The sequence below is a fragment of the Chiloscyllium plagiosum genome, unplaced genomic scaffold (genome assembly GCF_037043375.1).
Source record: "Chiloscyllium plagiosum isolate Xiang-an unplaced genomic scaffold, Cpla_swu_hap1 HiC_scaffold_47, whole genome shotgun sequence".
Lineage (NCBI taxonomy): Eukaryota > Metazoa > Chordata > Chondrichthyes > Orectolobiformes > Hemiscylliidae > Chiloscyllium > Chiloscyllium plagiosum.
In genome coordinates, this window is record NW_028270185.1 from 46,056,682 (window position 1) to 46,081,251 (window position 24,570).

Below are 24,570 nucleotides of genomic sequence, written 5' to 3' on the forward strand. Positions count from 1 at the left end.
GGGCTGGAATTCTGGCCAAGGTAATGAACGTGAATTTCTGACATTTTGAATCTTACTCTGGATTCTTGCGACTTTACGAATTAAACTGAATTTAATTTGCCCTTGCAGAACATTATTCAATCCTCACTGTGCATAAAAACCATGCCACATTCTCGTGCACATAGTATGCTGAACATTGTTGATGTTGTATGCAGTGTGGGTCGATGTCTCAGATGAACATGCCAAACGAAGTTGGTGAAATATCAGTGAATCGAATTTTCTGACGAATTGAAGCCTATAGAAGGAAAACATTGCCTGTGACCAACCCAGGAAGCCATGGTAAATGTATGCAGTATTCAATAAAACCGATTTTCACCACATTTATCTATACCATTTTCCTGAAGCTGATGCTTCACAATCTATGATCCATTATCAGTATAACCACCTCTGCACTGCGTTTCATTTCAGATACACAGAAAAAAAGTAATTCGGTTGAGGGGCCCAGTGGTAAGATCAGGAGACGTTCGCCACCATTAGACTGCAGATGCAGTGGTGCAATTAGTTAGCTTGCTGTACTTGCATGACAGAATGGCAGCACATGAACTGCCAAAGTTGTGCATTGGATTCTCGCCAGGTCTTTGTTTTACTTATACTGACCAGAGATGATTGCAACTTCAAGCTGAAGAACAGTTTAAACCCGGAATATTACATTGCAATAAAGTGCATTTGGCACTAATTTTGCACCGACCTGTAAGACCAATCTGAATTCCATCTGACCAGCATTTTTACATGAAAAACCGGAAGTTTAACAAATGATCATTTAATTGCCTTGAAGGTTGGTGAGTCTACGACTGTTGAAGAAAAGGCGTTCTGCACTCTTACTACTCTCTGAGAAAGGCAGCTACCTCGGCATCTATCACCCTCAACTTACATCGATGTGCCCTTGTGCCAACCATCACCATTTGAAGAAAACGCCTTCGCTGTCCACCTTAAGGCAAACTCTGATAATCTTTTATGTCTCTATTAATTCACTTCTCAACCTTCTTATCTCTATCAAAAACAGCCTCAAGTCCCTCAGCCTTTCCTCGTAAGACCTTCCCTTCAATGAAGGCAACATCCGAGGAAATCTCGTGTACAACCTTTCCAATGCTTTCACATCCGTCCTATAATGTGGCGACCAGAACTCGACAAGATTGGCCATACCAGACAAATTTCTGGAGCTGCAAAGGAATCGTTTGGCCCTGAAACTCAATCCCTCTGGCAATAAAACCGAACACACTGTGCTCATTGCAAACAAACCCATTAACGTGTGTGTTAACTTTCAGAGTTTTATATACGTAGACGCCGAGATCGCTCTGCTCATCTAAACTTCCAAGAATATTACAATTAGCCCAGAACATTTTATTCTTGTTGTTCATTCCAAAGTAAATCACATCACACTTTTCCACAATAACCTCCATATGCCACCCCTGAGTCCCGATCTGCAGATTATTCATGTCTGTCTGTAACCTGCAGCAGACTTCGGCACTGTTGACAACTCCATCGATTTAGTGTGTTCTGCGAATTTGCTCATCCATTATCCCATGCTCGAACCCACGTTATTTATAAAGGTGACAAATAGCAGTGGACCCTAACAGGAACCTTGTGGTACACCATGAATAACTGAACCCCAGAATGAATATTTTCCATTAACTACCACACTCTGTGTTCTTTCAGCGAGCCAATTACTGATCTAAACCGCAAAATCACCCTCAATCCCATGTCTGTGTATTTTCTGCAACAGCCGACCGTGCATTCGTGAAAATCATATCCATGATGTTAACCACTTTACTCTCATCCACTTGTTTTTTGACCTTTTCAAAAAGCTCAGTAAAGTTTGTGAGCCACAACCTGATATTCGCAAAATCGTGTTGACTGTAGCGAATCAACTTCTTTCTGCTTCGGTGATCATAAATCATATCTCTCATAACCTTTCCCAAAACTTCACCTTCAAGGAAATACGGCTCACTGTTCCATAATTTCCAGCGTTCTCCCTACTACTCTTCGTGAAGAAGGGGACAATATTTGCTGAACTCGAGTCTTCTCACACTAATAACATAGACACTGACGAAATAAAGTTGGTAGTCAAAAGTTCTGCAATCTCCTCCCACGATTCCCAAAGAAACCTATGATACATCCCATCAAGCCCAGGGGACAAATCTACTTTCAGGATTTCAAGAATTGCTAACAACTCGTCTTTATGAATATAAATTTCGTTTATTCTTACAGATTGCATCTCAAAATTCTCTTCAACAGCATTGTCTTTTTCATTTGAGATATGATGAAAAATAAACATTCAAAGGCTCTCCTATCCACGGACTCCGTTGACGACGTCCTCCTACTGTTCTTGGCAGGCCCCAATGATATCCTAGATATTCTTTTATTCTTGAAATGACAAGATAAAGCTTCCGGTTTTTAAATGACCCTGCCAGCTAAAGACTTTTAATGTCCCCTCTTTGCTCTGAGTAGCTCTCTCTTTTGGCCCTTCCTTGCTAGCTTTTAATTTTCAAGTGCCCTAAGTCAGCTTTCATATTACATGTTTACATGCACGGCCTTCTCCATCTTGACAAGAATTTCAACTTTTTGAGTAAAAATGGCTCCCTGTCTCAACCTCATATTCCCTGCATGACGCACTTACACTTATCAAGGACATGCATGAGAGCTTACCTGAACAAGCTCCATATTTCAGGTTTGCAAAACCCCATGCGTTTACTTTCCCATCTGATGCATCCTAACTCATGCTGATCGCATCAAACTGGCTTTTCTCCCAGCGGTAGCTCATGCTCTGCGATATATATATATATTCCTATGCATCACGAAATAAACATACCGAATTGTGGTCACTATTACCAAAGTGCTCAATTATCTCCAAATCCAACAGTTGACTTGCTTCATTACGCAGTACCAAATCGAATATGTTTTTGATTCTTGTTGGCCTGTCTACATGCTGCGTCACGAAACCCTCCTGCACACATTGGACAAAGACTGACCAATCAGATCTCCTCAAACAATAACATTTCCAATCAATATTTGGAAAGTTAAACTTCACCACTACAGCTACCTTGTTACTTCCGTTCCTATCCAGAATCATCTTTGCAATCTTTTCCACCATATCTCTAGAACATTTTGGTGGTGACCTCTACTTGCCTCATTTTAATCTCAGCCCATTCTAGTTCAGCAGATTTAGTCGGGTCCTCACCAAATATCCTTTCTGCTACCACAGCACTGTCTTTGACTAAAAATGCCACATCTCCCCCTCTTTAACGACTTCCCTGTTCTTACTGAAAAATCGAAACTGAGGTGCAAGGAACAACCATTCATTTCAGTGCTCCATTCATGTCTCTGAAATGGTCACAATATTGAAGTCCCAGTTAACAACCCATGACAACGGCTTTATCCCAGATGCTCCTAGCGGTGAAGTAGGCACACCTCAAACCATCTTCATCCTTGCCAACATTCACTCGCAAACCCGAAATCCCATTTATGTCCTAACCACTCAAAACATCCAGCAAACCGCAGCTAAAATTCAGGTTCGCAATCCGCTGCTGAATTCGTTTAAACCGTCCTGAGGAGCTTTAGAAAATTATCCACTCAGGATATTGGTACCCTTCCGGGTCAGGTGAAAACCATCTTGTTTGGAGAGGTCCAACCGACTCCAGAATGAGCCCCAACTATCCAGATATCCAAATCCCTATCATCTGCACTATCTTTACAACCACGTGTTCATCTGCTCTCTCCCTATTCTTTCCCTCACTATAATGTGGCATGTGTAACCAATCAGAGAGAACAACTCTGTTTGATCTCGTTCTAAAATGTCACCCTGGATCCCTGAATTCCTTCCATACATCCACATCAATTTTATTATAATTTGTTAGTGCATATGCGAAACATGACCTCGGGCATCTCCCCCTCCCCTTAAGGGTCCTGAAAACACGCTGAGAGACATCACAAACCTTGGTAACGTGGAGGTTTCACATCAATCATGATCCTGCCCTGTACCCACATAAACTGCAATCTGTCCCCCTCACCATTTAGTCCCCAATAACTATTGCTCTCCTCCCCTCTCCACTACCCTTCTGATCACAGGGACAAACACTGTGCCAGAGATCTGTACACCATGGCTTACCCCTCGTAGGACATCCCCCCAAACGTACACTACGGTATGCTTGTTACAGATGGGCACAGCCAAAGTGGATGCCTGCACTAGCTGCCTGTTCCCTTTTCGTCTCCCGACTGAATACCATCGACCTGTTTCTTGTACCTGAAGTGCAACTGCCTCCATATAACTCCTCCCAATTCTCCTCAGACTACCCAAAGATCCAATGTTCAGCTCCAGTTCCCTAAAGCTGCTGCCAAGGAGATGGAGTTGGGTGCAATTCCCGTAGATTCAAATGTCAGGGACATTACAGTAAACTCTGAGATCTCACATTCCACAGGAAGAACATTCAAATGGCCGACCATCCATTTCTAATGTTGTGAATTCACACACACACGCACACACACACACACACGTGTGTGTGTGTGTGTGTGTGTGTGCATTCAGAATATTTGGAATTGGTTGGTCGGCCATTGGAATGTGTTAGGAGAAAGTGAGGACTGGAGATACTGGAGGTCAGAGCTGAAAATGTGTTGCTGGAAAAGCGCAGTAGGTCAGGCAACATCCAAGGAACAGGAGAATCGACGTTTCAGGAAGGTGTGTCCAGCAGGCTAAGATAAAAGGTAGGGAGGAGGGACTTGGGTGAGGGGCGTTGAAAATGCGATTGGTGGAGGGAGGTCAAGGTGAGGGTGATAGGTAGGAGTGCGGTGGGGGCAGAGAGTTCAGGAAGAATATTGCAGGTTAGGAAGGCGGTGCTGAGTTCGAGGAATTTGACTGAGACAAGGTGGGGGAGGGGAAATGAGGAAACTAGAGAAATCCGAGTTCATCCCTTGTGGTTGGAGCGTTCCCAGGCAGAAGATGAGGCGCTCTTCCTCCAACCGTCGTGTTGCCATGGTCTGGCGATGGAGGAGTTCAAGAACCTGCATGTCCTTGGTGGAGTGGGAGGGGGAGTTACGGGTGGTGGGGTTGGTTGGTCCGGGTGTCCCAGTGGTGTTCTCTGAAACATTCCACAAGTAGGCGGCCTGTCTCCCCAATACAGAGGAGGCCACATCGGGTGTAGCGGATGCAATAGATGATGTGTGTGAACGTGCAGGTGAATTTGGGGTGGATATGGAAGTGTCCCTTGGGGCCTTGGAGGGAAGTAAGGGGGGAGGTGTGGGCGCAAGTTTTGCATTTCTTGTGGTTGCAGGGGAAGGTGCCGGGAGTGGAGGTTGGGTTGGTGTGGGTTGTGGACCTGACGAGGGAGTCACGGAGGGAGTGGTCTTTTCGGATCGCTGATAGGGGAGGGGAGGGAAATATATACCTGGTGGTGTGGTCCGTTTGGAGGTGGCGGAAATGACGACGAATGAAACGTTGTACATGGAGGTTGGTGGAGTGGTAAGTGAGGACCATGGGGTTCTGTCCTGGTGGCGGTTGGAGGGGCGGTGCTCAAGGGCGGAGTAGCGGGAAGTGGAAGAGATGCGGTGGAGGGCATCGTCTACTATGTCTGGCTGGAATTTGCGCTCCTTGAAGAAGGAGGCCATCTGGACTGTATGGTTGTGGAACTGGTCCTCCTGGGAACAGATGCGGTGGAGACAATGGAATTGGGAATATCCGATGGCGTTTTTTCAGGGGGCAGGGTGGGAGTCGGTCGGTTTATAGTAAATGTCCGTGTCGATTCGGTCACCCGAGATAGAAATGGAAAGGTCTAGGAAGGGGAGGGAGGAGTCTGAGACGGTCCAGGTGAATTTGAGATCGGGGTGGAAGGTGTTGGTAAAGTGGAAGAACTGTTCAACCTCCTCGTGGGAGCACGAGGCTGCGCCGATATAAAGTGGATGAACTGTTTAACCTCCTCGTGGGAGCACGAAGGCGTTCGGATATAAAGTGGATGAACTGTTCAACCTCCTTGTAAAGTGGATGAACTGTTCAACCTCCTCGTCGAATGTTCTTCCCGTCGAATGTGCGAGCTATATGTATATACATATGTGTATGTACATATATGTATAAATGTGTGTGGGCGTGCATTTTTGTGTGTATGCATATATATTTAAAAGTTGCAAAAGAACATTCAGTAAAACAGCATTTATTCAAAAAAATATCTGATTTTGTGGAGTGTTCTGTCCTTGGGAAATACCTCAGTTACTTAAGACCAGCCATAAAGACTCCCTAAGTGAATATCCATCACTCACGAGAGATACAGAGGTGATTTTTGAAGTCGATGACGTTTGTCATGTCGCTGGTCCTGCGCTGTGTTAAATTCTGGAAAGGACGTTTAGCTCGTATCATATTACTAATTGTGCTACAAACTCGCACAGTCCATTAAAACAATCCAAAAGCTATTAGGTTTATCTTATTGGACATTTTGCCTGTTATCAGAAAAACTGGAATAGAAATGACAAAGCTGTTTTTAAGTACTGCTATGAAGATTACAGAATTCAAGCATGAATTATTTTCGTGTCTTGTCACTAGATATGGTTGGGGGAGATGAGTGAGAATCAAATGAACTCACTCCCTTCTTTGTGATTGCAGCCAAATGTTCTACTGCAACAGATGAAAGAACAAAGGTGCATCACATCGGCATGTCAGTTCCAACTCACGATAGTGTAGTTTCTTTTTGATTCTCGACATCTCCTAAAGTATTAGCTGAATGGGGAGATCAGGATCCTGAAGGTATGCTGAGACATTGCGCAAATTATTCCCACACTGTTGGCATCACTTTATATCATAAAACAGTTATGCAGCAGACTGTGCTAACTGGCTTCCCTTTAATGCTGAGATAACACAAACAGCTCAATTCTTTTAGAATTTATAGAAGTTCACGTAGAACAAGCTGCTAACGCTTTCCTCACAATCAGCTCATTCTACACTTAGTCGTGGTCAGTTGCAGGTGTTATGAGGCTTCTTTCCAATTAACGTTAACCAATTAGAGAGTGTGCACGTAGCGTGTACCCATTCTAGCCGCCCAGACTCCCTGTCCCGATGAAATTCGCTCCTTGTGTGTCTGCACGTATCTTTACAAATATTTTAGAATCAGCTTCTAAATAATTTTTCCTGAGAAAAAGTAATCATTTTCGAATTCAATAGCTGTAGAAAGAAAAAGAATGCGAGCTCCAAACTTTTCTTTATCATTCATCGCTGGTTTTCAAGTTCTTTACTCTAGATATAGATCCATTCGAATGAGGGAATTTCCCTCCTGTTTACTCTCACCAAATTCACATCGCCTAGAAATCTTCTATACGGACACAACTCAGTTTTACCTGGTGTCACGCCACATAATCTATTCGTCTTTTCCACCATCCCATGATACCCCGCTTTGTCTTATCATATGGCATTATCCCCCACTATATCGTTGGCTTCCTTTCCATTTTTTCTGTTTCCAAGTAAACGCTGTCCATTCTTCCTGACGTCTTTTCATTCCAGTCATCGCCATCCATGTCTTTTATCATCTCTTTATGTCCCAGTATAGTCCATGTTGAAAAAGGATGCTGGGGCCAAACCAACACATGAAAAGCCGCTCTAATGCTGTGTACTACCATTACCAATGTGGGGAAAATTGGAGCTAGTTCAGTCAAAAGTGAAGCCGTTGGTTGTTGCACAATGAATCAATCACTGATTGGGTCGTGACTATTTTTCCTCACTTTTCTCACCTGTCTGAACATGTGCTAAAGCAACACAATAAGGGAACGTGGAATGCCTACAGTTCAGAAATTACTTATACGATACAACAAATGCACACCAATCCTCCTGTGATTAACCCTCACAGAACAATTCCTTACCCATTTTCTCTTCATTTGCTCCTGAATAAGGCAACTTACTGACAGTCGACCCAGTTGTCGGCAAATCATATCTCTGGCGCTGTGAGGCAGCAGTGATAACCAGTGAGCCAACTTGCGGCCCTGCACAATTATGCAAGGCACATTCGGACGCGTTTGAAATGTCAAAGACGTTCGACTTGTGTTGTTGCCCTTATCAGGAACAATTGATCCAGATTCCCTGACCAAGAAATTAACCCAAACCACAGCGGTGAAAGCGCTTTATGGTAACCACTAGTCGACCAAGAAGGACGGCATGTGCAATTGCATCTTCTCTTAACAGAATAGGGTTTTTTTCCTGCAATGAGAAATTCCTTCCAAAAAAGAGTGTTTGTGACACCGTGCTTTTAGAGCACAGAATAATACATTATGTCAGTGCCAGTCATCAAACATCCAAATATTCTCGTTTCCAGTTTCCACTAATTGCCCCACAGCTTGACGTCTGAAGTATTCATCTGAACGAAACTTTCCTTGCAAAGTTTTAATCTCCAATGAACCAGTGAATGAGTCTGAAGTCAGATACCGTCAAATTTGATCATGAACTGCGGGAAAACTGAGCCTCATTTTGACCCATAGAGGGATCTATGCAGACACATCTTTTGAAAGTGACAAAGGCCTCAGGAGAGCCCAACTTCCATAAAATGAGGAATTGACCCGTTTGGCCACTTCTTTCTTCATGACTCGCTTTAAAACCGATTCTGTTTCCATAAGCAGAGGAGTAAACAGGCGGGAGTCTAACCCTCAAGGACTGTCCCAATCGGTAATAATTGGTACCTGCTAAATGTTGACTTCTCCAAATCTGAGGCAGCCTGGTGAGCTGTGGTCTTCCAACTTTCTGCCTGTTTAAATGAATTCCAGCAGATTCCTGTCTCTACATAAGGAACAGAAGCATTCAACCGTATCCCTGTACGTTTTCGTCCCCCATTGTTTCACCGTTACTTTTCTGCTTTTCATGAATAACGTTGTTCTTTCTGCCAAACGAAGGCAATCTTCGCATCAGAAGCTTGTCATCCTCACGTTCCTCGAAGGAAAAACACGTATGTGGACTTCCAAACTGTAACAAATGGGGTCTGGGGCGGGGAGTGGGTATGTTCTGTCTATAAAATGACTTCCAGATATTCCTTCAAAATTAATACCTAACAACCCGGAGAACGCACCTTCGGATGCTTGCTGCAATAGTTGCAAGAAAATTCAGCAAGGCTGTAGTGTGAATCGAGGTTACAATCCCGAGCTCGAACCACTGATCTATGGCAGCACCAACATATGAAGCGTTTTGAGACTGACAAAAGATGATGACCTTTAGCAGAAAAACTTCGGTCATCTTTTGTGATACAAGCTTCGTTTTGTGAGACAAAATACGACTTGAAACCCACTTCTTTGATCACTTGCTTGATATAACACTTTGTCAGCTTCCCAATATCTCATAAGGAGACAGGGATCAACATTTGTTTAATCTCACACAAAGTAAAAGCTTTGAACCTTCTTTTATATAAAAGGCACGAAGTAGTATTGATACCAGCTCATTACCCTTGATTTCAGCATGTATTGCAGTTTTTCTCAATCACTTGGTGAGTAATTCCTTTCCTTTTGCCTGGTGCGATTTACGTTGCCACGGGAATGCATAATTTATGGCGTTGGCAGGTGACTGTTAGGCACCAAACGTGAAACAGTTCAAATCGAACATGCTCCGGAGCTTGCAATTCGAGGGAATGCAGAATATCTGAGAGTGCACTTTAAAACATAATATTGGGTGTCGTGGCCGCTGGCTGGGTTGGCATACCATTGACCAGCTCTATTTGCTCTTGAGTGGGCCTAAGGATATGACAGTGATTGTTAGAGGGAAGACAGTCAAGAGATTTGCAGAAAATGATGAAAAATTTGAAATTTTGCCGCCCGGTGATGGGTGAGCAACCCTTGTTGTGAGTACTTCCACATGCGGGAGAGGTATTGGAAGAACTCAGAATTACATCATTGGGTAAATAACCTGCAACTCCTTCCCTTCCACCATGTGGGAGCCCTTGTGGAAAGATAAAGCTGCGAAAGCCGCAGTGCACGTTTGGGAAAATAGGCGTTCGTAAAAATGCCATTCAGATAATGAACAATGAAACTGTGAACAGAACGCAAGTACACCTTTGAATAGAAGCAGTGGGAGTTCGATCATAGAACATAGAAAATAGAACATTACAGCACTGTACAGTCCCTTCGACGTTCGATGATTCGCCAACCTGTCATCCCAATCTGTAGTCCATCTAACCTACACTATTCCATGTACGTCCATATGTTGGTCCAATGAGAACTTAAATGTACTTACAGTTGGCGTATCTATTACCGTTGCAGGTTAAACATTCCATACCCTTACTACTCTCTGAGTAAAGAAACTACCTCTGACATCTGTCCTATATCTATCCCCCCTCAATTTAATTCTATGCCCCCTCGTGCTCGCCATCGCCATTCTTGGAAGAAGGCTCTCTCTGTCCACCCTATCTAAATCCTCTGATTATATGATATGTCTCTATTAAGTCACCTCTCAACTTTCTTCTCTCTGACGAAAACAACCACACGTCCCTCACCCTTTCCTCGTAAGACCTTCCCTTCATACCATGCAACATACGAGTAAATCTCCTCTGCAACTTTTCCAAAGCTTCATCATCCTTCTTATAATGTTGTGACCAGAACTGTATACAATAGTCCAAATGCGGCCGCATTAGAATTTTGTCCAGCTGTAGCATAACATCATGGTTCCAGAACTCGATCCCTCAAGTAATAAAAGCTAAAACACTGTATGCCTTCTTAACAAACTTGTCAACCTGGATGGCAAACTTCAAGGATCTCTCTACGAGAACACCGAGATCACTCTGCTCACCTACACTACCAAGAAACTTACCATTAGCACAATACTTTGCATTCCAGTTGTTCCGATCAAAAGGAATCACCTCTCACTTGTCCCCATTAAACTCCATTTGCCACCTCTCAGCCCAGCTCGGTAGCTTATCTATGTCTCTTTGTAAACTACCACATCCTTCATCACTATCCACAACTCCACCGACCTTAGTGTCGTCTGAAACTTAATAACCCACCCTTCTACGCCCTCAATCAGGTCGCTTATAAAATATAACGAACAGCAGTGGACCCAACGCCGACCCTGGCGGTTTCCCACTGGCAACTGGACTTCAGGATGAACATTTTCCATCAACCACCACCCTCTGTCTTCTTTCAGCAAGCCAATAACTGATAAAAACTGCTACATCTCCCAAAATCCCACTCCTCCGCATTTTATGCAATAGCCTACTGTGGGGAACCTTATCGAACGCCTTGCTGAAATCCATATACACAACATCAACCTGTTTACTCTAATCGACCTGCTTGGTCACCTTCTCAAAGAAATCAGTTAGGTTTGTGAGGCACGAACTACCCTTCACAAAACCATGCTGACTATCTCTGAACAAATTATTCCTTTCCAGACGGTTATAAATCCTATCTCTTATGACCTTTTCCAACAATTTACCAACAACTGAAGTGAGGCTAACTGACCTACAATTAACAGGATTATCCCTACTCCCCTTCTTGAACATGGGAACCATATTTGCTATCCTCAGGACTCATGGCACTATCCCTGTAGACAATGACGATTTAAAGTTCAATTCCAAACGCTCGACAATATCCCCCCGGCTTCCCAGAAAATCCTAGGAAAAAGCACATCCAGCCCAGGGGGCCTATCTATTTTCACACTCTGCAGGATTTCTAATACCTCCTCCTTTTGAACCTCAATCCCACCTAGTGTAGTAGCCTGTATCTCAGTAATCTCCTCGACATCATTGTCGTTTTCTAGACTGAATACTGTTGAAAAGTATTCATTTAGTGCTTCCCCCATCTCCTCTGACTCCACACACAACCTTCCACTGCTATTGCTGATTGGCCAACATCTTAATTTCGTCATTCATTTATTCCTTAAATACCAATAGAAAGCCTCAGTGTTTACCCTGACCCTATCCCCCAAAAACTTCTCATTTCTCCTCCTGACTCATCTGAAATATCTCTTTCGGTCTTTCCTGGCTACCTTGTAACCCTCAAGCACCCTAACTGAGCTTTCGCCTCTTATCCTAACATGAGCCTTCTTCTTCCTCTTGACCAGACAATCTACTTCCTTCGGCTCCTGCTCTGGACAGCTTTCACTCTGCCTGACAGGTACATAGTTATCTCGGAAACACAGTAGCGTTTCCTTGAATAAGCTCCACATTTCTAATGTGCGTATCCACTGCAGTCTCCTTCTCCATCCAGTGCTTCCGAAGTCTGGCCTAATCGCATCATAATTGCCTTTCCCCCAGCTGTAACTCTTGCCGAGTAGTATACACCTATCCATTTCCATGTCAAATCCCCCTTAACAACTCCCCTGTCATTCTCACTGCTGTCGAGAATCATCTTTGCTATCCTTTCCTCTACACCTCTGGAACTATTCGGGGGCCTATAGAAAACTACCAACAGGGTGACATCTCATTTCTAACTTCAGCCCATATTACGTTTTTTGACGAGTCCCCAAACATCTTTTCTGCAACTGTAATACTGTCTTTGAACAACACTGCCACAGGCCCCCCTCTTTTACCTTCTTCCTTGTTCTTACTGAAACATCTAAATCCTGGAATCTGCAGCAACCATTCATGTCCCTGTTCTATTCATGTCTACGAAATTGCCGCAACACCAAATTCCCAGGTACCAACCAATCCTGTAAGGTCATCGACCTTACTCCAGATGCTCTTGGCATTGAAGTAGACATACGCCAAACCAACGACTTGCTCACCGGTGCAATCTTGCGACCCTAAGACTTGTTTTCGACCTCCCTACTCTCTAAATTTTCAATACTTGAACTACAACTTTGGTTCCCATCCCTCTGCTGGATTAGTTTAAACACACCTTAGCGAATTGCCCCCCAGGATATTGGTACCCCTCTGGTTCAGATGAAGACCGTTCTGCCTTTACAGGTCCCACCCAGCCCAGAAGGATCCCTAATTATCCAATAATCCAAACCCCTCCCTCCTGCACCATCCCCGTAGCCACGTGTGCAACTCCACTCTCTCCCTATTCCTTGCATCACGAGCACAACAACAGGGAGGGAATTTGAAAGGACGGATGGAAGTATATTATGACCGTGACTTCCAAACGAACGGATTAGAGTTTGAGCTGCAGAAGAGCAGAGACGTGGAAGAGTTAATGATGTTAATGAAGTGCAAGTCGGCTGACATGGTGATGTTTAGGATATGTGGTTAAAAACACATAAGAAATTGAAGTATGTCACCATGGTTATGGCGTGTCTGTTCAGACTCAGACAATTACCATGGAGGAGATTGAATCAGTGGCGAGGCATTTTCTCCTAGGACTTGGTCGATTATGCCTTCCAGCTCATCTCATCCACTTCCGTCAACTCTGCTCCCAAACTCATCCCTCCAACTGAGACGAGGACAGAACTCCCTTCTACAACACTTTAAAATCCAGCACCCTCTGTAGACATCATGTCATCCTCCGGCATTTCCATCAGCTGCAAATAAAACCCACCAACTAAGATGTGTTTCCCTCCCCACCCCTACCCACTTTCTGTAAATATCATTCCCTCTTCGACTTCCTGGTGGTGCACGCTCCCACCAACCACCCTCCCATCCGCTCCCAGCAAACTTCTCATTCCAACATGGGATTTGCAAAACATCCATCCTCACCTCCGCCCTCAACTCTGTCCAAGGGGCCAAAGGACCCTTCCATGTCCATCAGAGTTTCACCTGCATTTCCACGCATGTCATTGTTCCCTGTGCAGTCTCCTCGATACTGAGGAGATCGGATGCCTAATTATAGACCACTTCGGAAAACTTCTCTGAGAAACCCGCACCAAACAACACCACTGGCCGCTGGCGGAACATGTCAACTCTCCCTCCCACACAGCCAAGTTCATTCAGGTCGAGGGCTTCTGCCGCTCTCATGAACTGTCCTGTCTGTCCATCTTCCTTCCCACCTATCTGCTCCACCCTGCGCTGCGACCTATAATCATTACCCTCACCTCCATCCTCCTATCACACTCTCAGTTACTTTGTCCCAGCCACACACGCTCCCATTTATTTCTCTGCCACCTCGCTTCACAAGCCTCTTTCCTGATGGTGCCCGAAACGTCGATTGTCTTGCTGATTGGATGCTGCCTGCACTGCTGTGTTCTTCCAATATCACACTTCTAAGTCAGTGGCGAGACAGTGGATTTTGAGTTCGGGACTGAAGTCAGATGCCTCAGTTTTGCAATGATTCAATTGTAAGTAATGTCTGCTCCATCAGGACTGGATGGCAGACAATTCAAGACAGTGTTTGACCTGGAGGGAACAGGGAGGTGATCGTGTTCATATCCACCTGCTGACCCGCTGATCTCTGTAGTGGAGGCTGTGTGCATGAAAGATTCTGACAAAATTCTCTTCCAATTCTTCGCGTCGAAAAACCCTTACCTTCAGACCTTATCTTCAGACAAAATCCAGAGTCTGTGAAAGACGGTTTCATACTCTCATTTTTGGATAACATCAGTTTCGCAGGATTTTAGAAGGGTAAGATTTACAAACCAACCTCTCCACCATAATCTGATGAAGCCGCACTATTTATCCCGAATACAACTTGATCAGATTTTGAACATGAAATGAAAAAGCCCTGGTTACAGTGTGAGATAAATCGGTAACTTATTGGTGTGTGGACGAGGCTTCCACCTGTCATCAGACCTTACAAAGCTCAATTGCAATCATACTGAGGAAAGACTGGGGAAACGTGGGGATCCACTCCCTGTCTGAGCTGAATTCCCGTGGACGCAATGATACCAGGAACAAGCCATTCACCTGCTCAGAGTGTGGGAAGGGATTTCACTCTGTCTCTGACCTGCTGCGACACCTACTCGTTCAAAATGATGAGAAGCTATTTCAATGCCTGAACTGTGGGAAATGCTTTAAAACATCCAGCATTTGTAGAACCGAACACCTCGCTCATTCTAATTAGGAACCTTTTATCTCTCAGGACTTTGGAAAATGTTATCAACCCTCTATGTGCTTCATCTTTGAGAAATATGCTCACATAAATAAGAGTCCATTAAGAATCAAAGAGACCTGACGTGTAATCCACGTGCTCACCCGGAGGAGAGAAATCTCCAGTTCCAAATCTGTGGGACCTGTTGTAACGTCCGAGCGACCGGGTGGCTCATCACCTTTCAACACAGTATTAACAGGTCTTTCTAAATGCCATGACTGCGGGAAGTGCTGCACTCTTTCCTGAATACTAACGTGTCATCACCATGTTCACACCGAGGATAGACATTAATCAGTATAAACGTTCCTGGGGACAGTATATCATGAACGTCTTCACATTGAGGAGAGACCTTTCAAACATGTAGTCTGTGGGATGTGCTCTCTAGTCTCTGTACAACTGATGTCCCATCGATATTTTCGAATTGTGAGAGACGTTTCAAGTGAATTTATTCAAGGAATAGATTCAAACAATCATCTCAACTCTCAGCACACCATGCTTTGCAGTTGTCAGCAAGCATTTACCTGCTTCATGTGCGAAAAACAGTTAGGTCACTCATCGACCATGCTGATAGTGTAGAGGGATCCCACTGAGGGATGGAATTCCCTCACTCATCGACCCTACTGAGACAGCAGAGAGTTTACATATCTCAACACCGATTGAACTTTGTTCTTCACATTCAGATCTCAAAGCAAAGTTTTAATATTCTCGATAACAACCAAAAAAGGCAAATACAATGTTAAACAGAGTATCGAAGGTCATTGGAAGGATGGTATTACAGAGTACGTGAAGCACCAGCATAGTTTGTCAAGGAGAAATCACATTTGACAAATGTATTAGAATGCTTTCAGCAGATAATGAGCAAGTGAGACGAAGTCAAGCCTGTGGAGGTGACCGGCTTGAATTTCCATAGACATATGTCAAGGTGCAGAATGGCAAACTGATAAATAAGAGACCATGGATTGAGGCTTGGCTGACTGGCAGAAGGCAGACAGTTGGGTAAAGAGGCCTCTTCCAGTATGGCAGCCCGTGACTAGTGGAGTTCAAATGAGTCAGGTTTGGCACCACAGCTATTCACATTATGTATGAATGACCCATTCAAAGAAACTGACGGTGTTGTTGCTCCATTTGAAAATACACAATGATAGGTGGAAGGCCAGATCTTATTGATGAAGCGGGCATGCTGCAGAATGACTTGAACGGAGTGAGTGCTTCGAAAATCGTTGTAGTTGCCATACGTTGTGGAAAATATGAGGTCATATGTTTGGTGGAAAGAGTAGAGGCATAGACAATTTTCTGAAAGCAGACAGAATTCCAAGTTCAATTTTCTCTTATGTTTAGCATGCAGTTTCAGTTGGTGTTTAGGAAGGCAAATACAATGTCGGCGTTCAGTTCAAGCAAATTAAAAAGCACCGGCAGATGTTTAGGCCTAAGTCAATAGGAGGCTCTGGACCATTGCATTTGGAACATTGGGAGTAGGTTTTGGCCCGATATCTAAGTGATGGTATGTTTTGCGTGGTGGATAGGAGGTTTATATTGGCTGCCTCAGTGGTGAGTAGTAATGTCTTGCAGCCTCCGCGATGTTTGTTCAATATCTACTTTCGACGAATGTGAATTTGGAGTTGGCATATACTATCCGTTTCAGCCTGCGTTTCCTCCTCAGACTAAAGATTTGTGGCTGACGTTCTTTCGTTATGGGAAATTCAGAGTTACAGGAATTGGATAGAGGTGTGAGTTGGGAACGATTCCCTTCGCATGATTAGCGGGGGTTTATTATCCAAATCTCCGTTTTGCACATTTTAGGTATTCCGTTAGAACAACGTTGATCGCAGGGATTTAGGCCTTTTCATGAGAATTTTTTTAACCGAGGTGACACCTTCCATATAAACGCATGGTTTCAAGTAAAAGTCTTGAACGATATAAGGAGTGGAGGGTCATTCTTGAGGAAGACATCATAAAGGTCAATGGAGAATATTAAATAGCCTCAGACCATAAAGTTAAGTATAATATAAAGATATTCTGCCAGTACATTAAGAAATTGAGACGAAATAGGACCACTTTAAGATGAAAAAGCTCACCTATGCCTTGATCCTCAGCAGATGGAGAAACATGTAATGTTCATTTCGCATCAGTTTACACTGTGGAGAATGAAATGGCGGGTACACCTAAATACTGATGTTTTGAAACTAGTTCACATTAAAAAAGGGAGGTGCTGGATTACCTGGAAACTATAAAGTTGGATATTTCTCTGGGATCTGATCTCCTGTATCCCGGAAACTTGTGGGAAGTTAGGGAATGAAACTGTTGGGCCCTTCGTAGAAATATTTTTATTATCTATTATTACGAGTGAGGCGCCGAATGTTGTGCCTTTGCTTAGAAAGGAATTCATGGAGAAGTCTGGGATCGATATACCTGTGTGTCTATTTATGGTCGTGGGTAAGTTGTTGGAAGCAATTCTTACCGATAGGATTTATTTGATTTTTTAGATACAAGGAATGAATAGGGATAATCAGCATGGTTTTGAACAAAATTGATTGATTTTTTGCAGGCGTAACCAAGAAGATCAATGAGGACATAGTGGTAGAGTTTGCTCACTTGGGGTTGAATAAAAGCTTTTCCAGTGTTCCACATGGTTGACTAATTCATAAAGTTAAATCGCATAAGTTAAATGTAAGGATTCCAATTAGGTATTAAATTATTCGATAGCAGGATGATGAGAATGGTGGTGGAAGGTAATTTTCAGACTGGAGGACTGTTACCAATGGTATACGATTGGCTGAGCGCACATTCATTTTATTTTTCATTTAAATAAATGATGTACGTGGGAAGATAGAAAGCATGGTAAATAAGTTTGCAAAATTGGTAGAAGAATGGACAATAATAAGGTTCTAGAAAGTTGTGAAGCGAGTTGCTCGTCAGGTCAGTTTCTCTCTGGCCTCGAGTTTAAAAAGCGTGTGGGGGAGAAGTTGTGAAGGGTCATTCGTCCATCGTGAAGCGTACGTTATCAGGCATCCATCTATTCTTGTCCCAGTTTGCAGCAATGAAATTGTCTATTTGATCTGATATGACAGAACAATGGTACTGAAGGTTGACCTGATCACAATGTTGTAACCTCTTTGAGGAACGTATTTTTATGTTCAAATACAAAGGTAGTCACGCAGGCACATTCCCCGATAGTGACAGAGTCCTCAGAATTATATCCATTCCATGTGCTTTATGTCTACAAGTATCTCTGGAGAAAGGAGGCTTTCAGTGGAATACAAGTCACTTCGCCAGAAAATGTGCACCGTTGCTGTGAGCCGCGATATGAAATGGATACTGAGCTGAAATGATCCGAAACGCTTCTCATGTGAAACTTTCAATAACACAAATCCCACCAAAATAAGCCCTCTGGCTCCTGGAACCTGACAGGTTAGCGCACAGCAGACATTCCTCCTTAAGAAACAACGGGCACATGGCAAAATCTAAACACTTTCCTGTCTTGTCTTGTTCTGTTTCTGTCGCTGTCACACTTCCCGCGTCCTCTGAACGTCTAGTCCCAATGTCAATGAGCTATTTGATGTAAACACAGGCATATCGAAATAGTAATCTTTATTTCAAAAGCAGAGCCAGGGATTGTAAGCTGCAAGGGCTTGCTCTCTGCTGGGTAATGAAACATCACAGTTTCGTTGTACTCATTATCATATAGACTGATTCCACAAATATGCACCGCAACCAGTCATTATCAATTGAAATGTCCCAATGAATACCGTGACGGGCAGAAAGATCAGGGAAGAGTAGCTTCGACCCCTTCCTCGCCGACGGACATTTTGCAAAGAATGTCCTGTTACTTGACAATATGACCTCCTCGAAGCTGGCCATGGAAGTGTCTAGAACAATAATATCCTTTGGCCCATATGTCTGCACCAGTCCAACTTAATCCCCTGAACTGTTCTTATCTCATTTGGCGTCAATTGCTTCAGAGGGGCAAATGTATTCAGTCATGGAAGTGGACAACTAAATGGGTATTACCTGATCTGGTGTTATCTGTCTTTTCCATCCTGACAGGCAGTTGGTTGCAGATTCTTAACGTTCCTTATTTGAGTTTACACATTTCACCTAATCCTGCGATTGAATTTCAAACAAGAAAGCAGAGAACAAGCACTCATCAAGTTCACTCTCGGCTTTCAATCAGTCAGCAAAATGCTTAACTGAATGAGGAATCCACATTGCATTTAATGTCCATCGCCTAAACGACATGGCCACATCTGCAGAAGCGTGCTTCTAAACTGTTTTCAAGTACTCCCTCACTGTGGAGCTGAGGGACAGGCAATCATTGTTCGGTTTGTTTGAATTCAATCACCACAGTTTCGACAAGGTTAAATTACAGGATATGTTTGGTCTGTGTAATAAATCTCGTTGGTTGAAATGGTCATTCAGTTAAAAAGAAAAGTAGAGATTGCAGGAGAAACTAAACAGATCTGGCAGCATCTGGGGAGAGACAAATAGAGACAACGATTCAGAGCTTCTCCAGGAGTTTCTCCGAACTCTGTTTTCTCCGACAGGTGCTGGCAAACCTGCCGAGTTCCTTCATCAATTTCTGTTTTTGTTTTAGATTCCGAGCGTCCACAAACCTTCACTAGCCAGTCAACAATACGGTAACGCATTTGTGGCTCCTCACTGGATTTGCTTTCCGTTTGGGAGCATATCCTTGACCCTATTAAAAACCCGAAAGTGCACAGCACAGGAGTCGGATGAACAAGAACACCGGCTGCTCCATGCGTGAGTACACTTTATCGGTTAACAGCGAAACGAGAGGACTAATTGCTCCACAGAGACTGGGGAGTCCCTTGTAGCAGGCCCCTTGCAGGATCTCCTAAAGCAGACTGTTAGTGAATTCAAGCTATCGCCTGCCCTTCGCAGAATGAAAATTGACCTCAATTGGTTAAAAATTCCAAAATGAATCCGAAGAGCCGAACGCACTGACTAGCATCGTCACAGAGACTAATGAGCCATTGGCTTCAATGACCCCCGAATGCAAGCTGCAGCCTGCCCCTCCGATATTGACAATCACCCTTAATTAGCATTTTTCCTAAATAAATCCAAGGAAATTCACGGTGAAAACATGGGAATAGTCTGATCCCACCCTCTATAGACGCACCCATGACACCGGAACCAGTTATCCTCCAAAAGGGATTGCCTCACTTCCACCCTTTCAGTGTTTTATCTCTTCCCGCGTTTTTGAATTGCCCTGGAGCTGAGATGAGATTTGACATCCCAACGTGCAGGAACGAGAATCCTTTACTATCATAGATCATTCCATGTCCGGAGAATATCAGAGTCAAAGTACCGGCCTCTGAAAGAACGGAAAGATTTCTAAACTGTCTCTGCCCAGTCGGCCATTTCACCCTTCATTTTCCACTGAATCCGCGGCCCAAGGAATATCTAAAGATTCCGAAAGCTCGAGTCTGGGATTTCTGTTTTGCTTGTTGACAGTTTTCCCACTTGACAATTGGTAACATTTTCCCAGAACCTTTTCACAATCCTCTGTTTTGCGCCATGTACAGAGATTCACGACCCTGGGAATATATTGTTTGGAGCAAAGAAGATTAATGTGAAATTTCTTGGGGACGTTTATAATGATGTGGGAGAAAGAGCTGTGGATGGGTGGATTAATGGTCAGGAGGAACTGCTGCGTCTGACCAGGGTAATTGACCAGAGAACGAGGAGTGAAGACGTTTAATGGAAAAAGACGACTTGTTTCAAATAAACTCAGTGAAACCTACATATATCCTATGCGTATTTTTTGTCATCTGTGGATAGAGGAACAGGTCCGTTTTGAGTCAGGTCCGTTTCTTGTTCAGAACGCAAGTTTTCTGCATCTCAAGAAAAGACCTGAGAACATATCGAGTTGTTTCGGCGGGTTTTCTGGAGTTGCAGCGATAACTCTTCCAACAAGAAAACATTTAAAATCAACTGTGAGGGAAACATGCTCGGTATTGATGAAAGATAGAATGAATATAAAGGATCCCTTTTCATGAGCAGAGAGATTAATAACACGGCAATGTTCGAGGAATAAAGATGCACTTCTATCGCGCCTTTCAGCTCTACTTGAATCACAGGCACTGAAGCACCTATGAAGCAGATGTGTCATTGTCAATAATAATGTGCTAATCAAGGCAGATTGTTCAAACAGAGGTCAAAAAAGAAAACTCAGAACTGGCACTGGAAGTGCCAGTGAGATTATGTTTTACTTTAAAAGAATTGTCCTGCTCTTGTTTATATCCAGAATTTTGCAGGACCAGTCATCCCAATCTCAGAGAAAGGCGTTACCCTCTTAAGAAACAAATGAGGAGGATGTTCTCACATTCAGTATGTAGCAAGTATGTGGAAGTATTTGCAGCCAAGGCCTGTCAAGACTGGGTATGTTCAAGGCTTCAATTATCTCTCTGTTAATAGCATGCAGCAAGTGGCAATGTAAAATGTGTCCACATTTGCTGACAATGCACACTAGTGGGAGCGCATGTTATGATAAGATCATGGCAATATGCATAGGCATATAGATAGGTTGGGTGAGTGGGGACAAACTATTCAGGTGCAGTTTCATGTGTGTATTATGAGGTCATGCACTTTGGTCGGAAGAGTCAAAAGACAGATTACTATTAAAATCGAGATAAAGTAGAAGAAACATGTGACGCAGAAGAATATTATACACGGCACAAAGTTTAGTATCATATTCTTTCCCTGACAAAAAGGATGGCTTCCTTTCCGAATGCTGACAATGAAAAAGATTGTTTCCCAGGAAAGAAAAATAACTGAAACTAATAGCCTAATCGGAAATTTAGAAAAGACTTAGATCGTTCCAATGGACGACGTTGATGTATATGGCTCGCTAACATTTGTTTACAATGGGGCTTGGAGTGGGAGTTAGGGGACCTGGGGAGTGGAAGTCAGGTTATCCATGATTACTGTCATCGTTCATCTGTCTACGTCATTTTGTACGTTTAATTTCGCATTTTGGTTCCTGTGAGTGCCCTTGTAAACTGTACCCGCTGGTGATTATTTCCCTGGTTGCTCTTCATCACGACTCGAAAGAATTCAAAATTCTGTTCTCCTTGATTTCGGTAATCTCTAATCAAATGTCATCAGTACCTCGATACTTTCCAAGCCTGTCTTCCTTCTTGCAATATCAGTTGATCCGTCACTGCATTACTGTTGACCAAATCAAGAACAAATCAAACCGTATCAATAGCATCTCGGTTCTGAACGCAGATAACTGCAGCCACTGCCCAGAGCACTGCCAACTGTAGGATCACAGAAGCACACATTGTACAGCCAGGAAACTCAAAACAACAGAAACACCCTTTTGGGCTGCGGACCTGGTTGTGTTTCTCAATCAGCAATCGAATTTTACATTGGTAATATCAACAGTTCCCTCACACAAGGAACTAACCAATGCTGCAGACAGAGGATAAAGTGTGGACTGTAGATACTGAAGATCAGAGTCAAGAGTGCGGTACTGGAAAACTTAGCAGATCAGGCAGCATCTGAGGAGTAGCAGAATCGACGTTTTGGCCGAATGTCTGATAAAGTATTTATGTCAGAAACATCCATTCTCCTGCTTCTTGGATGCTGCATAACCTGCTGTACTTTTCCAGCAACCATTCTCCATTGCTGCAGACTATCACACAATCCGAGATTCCAGGCACGGAATCAGCGACACTCAGTGTCATGAGTCAACCTACTGTGGACACCTGGCAGTGGTGTTTCATGTCAAATTGATCTTCAAGAATGTGTATCGTGAGTTGTCCGTCCTGTATAATGTTTCCTGCAGTCCCGATATGCAATATTTTTTTTCCAAATTTGTCTTGCCTATGATGGGTAATTGGTCCATTTTTTGGTGAGTTGTTGTCAAATATGTCTTTCGGTTTATGCTGTCTCATAACTCTGAGTGGTCAGAGGAGTCTGACTGTATGTGCCGAGACATACTTTGACGTATAATTTAGAAAGCTTGGTTGGTTGGGTAATGGTATGTCCTCCCGGCGTTGGTTTTACAATGAATATGCGGGAATATCGATTGTTGCAAAATATTTCTGGAAGATCCACTAAACAACACAATCAGCTGTCCCGAGTAGCAATACACAGCGATGACGAGGACAACAAATTCGACTGTGACAACACAAATACATTGGGGCCAGCTAAACAGAGTGAAGCCAGAGAATATCTAGAATGACTAGACTCAACCAATGACTCCATCAAAAAACAGTTGATCTGGACCCAACATACTGGGACATGCAAAGGACGACAAGAACCAGCAACTGAAAGCTGTGGGAAGGAAATCAAACCAATTCGAAACACTTCAGGATAGCAGCGCTTCACACGAGTTTCATCTGCCTTGAGGATATCACTGAGAAAGGGAAGGAAACGGCTGCAAACCAACTTCCCAAAACCACCAAACATCCCCACAAAATCTGCACCCTTCATTAGAACTGCAGATTTTTAAACAAACCTTGAAACCCTGAAACAGTCAGAGCCACCCCAGCGGGAAAATAAACCCTGGTCTCCCACGTGACAACTGAGGTTACCAACCACACGGTGTATGTCAGAGCTAACTGAGCCTGCAAGCTACTTGTGCATGCTCTTGTCAATAACACCTGCTTGATTATCCTCATCCTATTTTCCATCATTTAACGTTGTATGTCTTAAGCATTACAAATTCACAGTTACATATCTCTAAAAATTGTGACACTTTCTGCCGCTCTGACACATACAAACAGTGATGTCCAGATTCCATCCACTCCCCAGCTGATAAAGTTTTCTATGTACATTTATGACTCTTATCTTAACTCTATGGCTTCTGTTTGATTGATCCCTCCATCATAGGGAATGTTTTCGTTGAGTGTACCCAACCCATTCCACTGATTATTTCGTACATCTCAATACTGTCTCCTCTCAACCTCTACAGCTGTCAGAAATACAAGGCCAGTCTAAATGAACTCTATCATAGCTGAAGTTCTTCAATCCAGACAATATATTGGCGAAACACTTCTGCACCGTTTCCCCAGCTGTGATATCGTATCTTTTATGTGAATTGCAGCATTGTACATAATACTCTAGTGAGAGACGAATAAAGACTTGAAATAAATGTGGGGAATTCATAAACATTGTTCTTTTCCAATAAAGTCTCTTTCCTTCGAAATTGTTCTGTGTCATTTCATGAACCCAGTGCTCCAATGAACTCTGGTCCATGCAAATCAAACACTGTACATGATGATTGATAACCAACCACATTATCTGATTGCATAACGTGGCTTAAAGGTCCTCATGGTGGTATATGGGCATGTTCGCCGAACAAGAGTGACAACTCCAACACTAACCTACCGGTGCCAATGTGAAAGTGAATGTTAATTTGTGCAATGCCCCAGAGACATGGGAGGAGGGATGGAAAGGAAGAATAGTGATTGTGAAATGGAGAAAATTCTCCGTTATTCGATGCAGATAAAGTTTGAAGCAAATAAATCATCACCTTAGAGAGTATTTTCACATTAAAACTGATCGTTTCCTTTCTGCATTTGTTTTGCAAGGTTTATGTGAAGTAACATGGAACAAATGCGCATTACCGATACTCGGATCTGAATGGAGGTTGCTTCGGCCACA